General features: G+C 40.4%; 1 long non-coding RNA gene across 1 annotated transcript; it reads left to right on the forward strand.

Moving 5' to 3' along the window:
* Positions 1 to 352: 352 nt before the first annotated feature.
* LOC110196849 (uncharacterized) lies at positions 353 to 4,158 on the forward strand. Its single transcript, XR_013486478.1, has 2 exons — positions 353 to 1,158; positions 1,742 to 4,158. It is a non-coding gene; the product is annotated as an uncharacterized LOC110196849 (long non-coding RNA).
* Positions 4,159 to 4,619: the final 461 nt, after the last annotated feature.

Here is a 4,619-nt window from a genome sequence, read left to right on the forward strand (position 1 = left end):
CAGCCTAAGACACTTAGCAGCTGTGTGATTCCGGGCAAGTTACTTTTAACTCAGTTTCCCCATCTCTAAACTAAGGATAATAACCTCACGTACCTCCCAGTAAGGGTCAAATAAGGTGCCAATTGTAAAGTGCTTGGCACTGTGCCTGGCACATAGTAAACACTATATCAATGTTAGCTATTATTATTAACTTAATAATTCACAATGATGACCATATCACCCCCAAGAACAAAAGCCTTACATTTCTCCTATTTTCCTCCAAAATCCCTAAAATGCCACCAGTGAAGACTCCCCAGTGGGGCTCCAGTCTATTTCTCCAGGTTTATTTCACATTCTCCAGTAGCATGTAAGTCCCTTGAAGACTAATATTCATTTTGTCTTTGTACCCCCATCACTTGGCCCGGTGCCAGGCACTTTCTAAATAGGAAATAAAACACTTGTTGGATGGGACTGGACTGGACTAGATAGGAGGAAGGAAGGAGCTTCTGCTGTGATGGCCATTTACAAGGAAGAGGTTTGAACCATGAAGAGGTGTGTCCATATGTTGACAGCTTTAGCAGCTCTCTGAGTCAGAAGATTGCTTAATCTGGCACAAAAGAAAGGATTTTCTTCTTTCTTCTTTCCCCACCCCTCCATTTTAAAGTTCCTCAAACTGACATTTCATTGGCAGCGAAGGCAAAACCTGAAAGGACATTTGCTGGCTCACAGCTGAGGGCAGAGCCAGCAGGAGGGGCTAAAAGCCCTTGTCCCCATCCGTACTTGGGGCATTGCTCTTTCGGGTCTCTTAGGCACCCAACCTAAATGCTTGCATGCCCTGTTGCCCTGGGTAGGGGCCAGGCTTTTGGAGAGAGGAGGCAAGCTGGTTAATGATAAGCCTGCCTTCTGAAAAGAAGCCAGGAGTTGGAAGCTTTCATTTATGGGTGTGCTCAAAGACATCTAAGCCCACCCCCCAAAAAACCCTCTTTGTCACTCCAGAGGTGATCGTCTGGCCTCTTGGCTCTCAGCAGTCTCTGTGTACCCTCATCCGAGTGGAGCGCCCACTCACGAGCCGCTGGGGATCTCTGATAAATCAGGAACATGGGGCAAAGACGCGGCAAGAAGAGAGGAGTGTCTGCTTCCTGGCAGGGCTGTCTTCACCAAGAGCAAATAAGGGCAAAGGTTGGTGTGCTAACATGCTGCCTAACCCATCTTTCCTGCCAGGTCAGAGGCCTGGATTCCCCCAATCTTGCCGCATCATGCTGGAGTCACCACGGAATAAATGGAACTGACAGAGAATGAATCATTCTGTCCTTTTCCTCCACCCTAACCCTACTACCCCAGATTAAATTCCCGAGTCAGGAAACTGAAGGTTTCAATACAGGGTTATAACCACTCTGGACCCCAATTGGAAGACTCTCCCTTCTTCCTTTTTCATTAACTGGATTTATTTATGATAACATTGTTGAATTCAAAATGGAGGAAAAGTTAAGGTAACAAGCATTTTGTCCTGATGGTGGCTTGGGAAAGTCTGCTTTATGGGGCAAAACTCAAGTATAGATAGGCAGGGGCCAGATAAACAAGATTATACCATAGGGAATTAGGTATTTCAGAGGTAAGGTTTGAGAAGTATATGACAAAAAGCGTTTAGGCTAGGGAATCTTAACCTGGAATCTATGAACTTAAAAAATATACATTTTGATCACTGCATTTCAATGTAATTGATTTCCATTGTAATCCTATGCGTGTTAATTTATGCATTTAGAAACATTTTTCTGAAAAAGGATCCACGGGTTTCACCAGACTGCCAGAGGGGGTCATGACACAAGAAAGGTGAAGAGCACTTGATCGAGGGGGAACTTCCCAGTAAAGACCATCCATCCATCTCTTTCCTATCCCAAACTGGGATAATTTCCTACCCCCACCCCCTTTCAGGAATATTGGTCTGGACTAAGGAGGGCCCGGAAGGTTCTGGGCAGGTCTTCTTGGCTCAGGGTAACCCCAAAGTTTGGCTTGGGGCTCTCAGAGTGTTATAACTTCTATGTTGATATTTTTTCCAAAATAAACGTTTTGGGTAAGAATTACTCCCAGCACAGTAATCCTTTCTATAGCATCCCATGGCATCTCTGGAAAGCTGAAGGAGCTGATATCTCTCCCTCGACTTCAATTGTCCCTCTCTTTAGTGAGATGATCACTTTAATGTTAATATGGTTATATCCTAGATGGTTATGTATTCATTACTAAGAGTGGCATTTTCATAGCTTTCTGCCTGCATAGCCAATGTAAGCTCCTTACCTTTATTCGTATATGCTTTGTATCAGCCATAATGCAGTTTCCCTATCTGTCCAATTAGGAGCAAATTATTTCATTATCGTCATTATTATTTGCTATTGTAATGTGTGTTGAAGTCATTAAGGAAGAGGATATTCAAAACTCATGCATTGCTGGTGGAACTGAGAATTGGTCCAGTTATTCTAGAAAGCCTTTTGGAATTAAGCGAAGAGAATGATGTCCATACCCATTGACTCAGAGATTCCATTGATAGGCACATGCCCAAGGGGGTCAAAGACAGAAAGAAAGGCCCCATAGATGCCAAAATATTTATAGCAGCACTTTTTATAGCAAAGAACTAGAAATAGAAGATACCATCAATTGGGAATAGCCAAATAAATTGCGGTACATGAATGTAATGGAATATTTCTGTGCTACAGGAAACAATGGATATGATCTACTCTAGCTCCTCCTATCCCTGAGTCTTTTCACTGGCCATCTCACATGCCTGAAATACACTCCTTGCTTACCATTGCTTCCTTTAAGATAGAGATCAGGGCCTAGCCATACCAGATCTCAAACTCAATCTGCTACTGGCTAACAAATAGAGTAGTGGATCAATGGAATAGATTAGGTACACAATACACAGTAGGTAATGACCATAGTAATACAGCGTTTGGTAAACAGCAAAGATCCAAGCTTTCAGGACAAAAACCTCACCATTTGACAAAAACTGAGAAGTGGCTTGGCAGACGCTAGGTATAGATCAACATCTCACCCTGTATACCAAGATAAGGTCGAAATGGGTTTGTGATTTAGACATAAAGGGTGATAACCATAAACAAATCAAGGGAGCATGGAATAGTTTACCTGTCAGATCTATTGATAAAGGAAGAATTTATGACCAAACTTGTAGGATGTAAAATGGATAATTCTGATTACATTAAATTAAAAAGATTTTGCACCAACAAAACCAATGTAGTCAAGATTAGAAGGAAAGCAGAAAACTAAGGGAAAATTTTTTTAACAGTAAGTTTCTCTGATAAAGGCCCCATTTCTCAAATATATAGAGAACTGAGTCAAATTTATAAGAATACAAGTCATTCCCCAATTGATGAATGGTCAAAGGATATGAACAGGCAGTTTTCAGACAAAGAAATCAAAGCTATCTATAGTCACATGAAAAAATGCTCTAAATCACTGTTGATTAGAGAAATGCAAATTAAAACAACTCTGAGGTACCACCTCACATCTACCAGATTGACTAATATGACAGAAAAGGAAAATAACATGTTGGAGGAAATGTGAGAAAATTGAGACACTAATGCATTGTTGATGGAATGTGAACTGATCTAACCAGTCTGGACAGCAATTTGCGCAAAGGGCTATCAAACTGTGCATTCCCTTTGACCCAGCAATACCACTACCACTGTATACCAAAGAGATTTTTTAAAAAAGGGAAAAGGACCTATACGTACAAAAAAATTACCGCATCTCTTCTTGTGATAGCAAAGACGTGGAAACTGAGGGGATTCCCATCATTTGAGGAATGGCTGAACAAGCTATGGTATACAGTTATGATAGAATATTATTGTGCTATAAGAAATGATGAACAGGATGTTTTCAGAAAAACTTAGAAGACTCACACAAACTGATACAAAGTGAAGTAAGCAGAACCAGGGGTAACAACAATATTGTATTGTATGGTGATCAGCTGTGGACGACTTAGCTCTTCTCAGCAGTGCAATGATCCAAGACAACTCTGAAGGACTTAGGATGAAAAATGTTATCCAACCCCAGAGAAAGAACTGATGGAGTTGGAACACAGATCAAAGCACGCTATTTTTTTTTTTACTTTATGTTTGTGTGTTTGTCTGCATTTTCTTTCACAACATGACTAATATGGAAATATGTTTTTCATGATTGCCTGTGCATATCCTTTATCGAATTGCTTGCTGTCTTAGGGAGCGAGTAAGGGTGGGAGGGGGAGGAAGAATTTGGAACTAAAATTTTTTGAATGAATGTTAAAAATTGTTTTTACACATAATTGGAAAAAACAAAATACTTTAAAATAATATAATAAAAATTATAAAAATAAAAAAAGGTACAGATCAGGTACCATTTTCTACATGAAGCTTGCCCTGATACCCCAACAGTTGGTACCCTCCCTCCTAAACTTGCCTGTATCTAACTACTTTGCACGTATTTGCATTTATTCACTTCATATGTGTTCTATATCTATTTTAACACCCACTTGTCTCCATTAGAATGTAAACTCATGGATAGTAAGGATTATTCTTTGTACTCATATCCCAAGCACACAGTAGGTGCCTAATAAATACCTGTTGATTGAACAAATGCAAAGGGAGGTC

This window comes from Phascolarctos cinereus, unplaced genomic scaffold (assembly GCF_003287225.1).
Source record: "Phascolarctos cinereus isolate Bilbo 61053 unplaced genomic scaffold, phaCin_HiC Scaffold_4;HRSCAF=312, whole genome shotgun sequence".
Lineage (NCBI taxonomy): Eukaryota > Metazoa > Chordata > Mammalia > Diprotodontia > Phascolarctidae > Phascolarctos > Phascolarctos cinereus.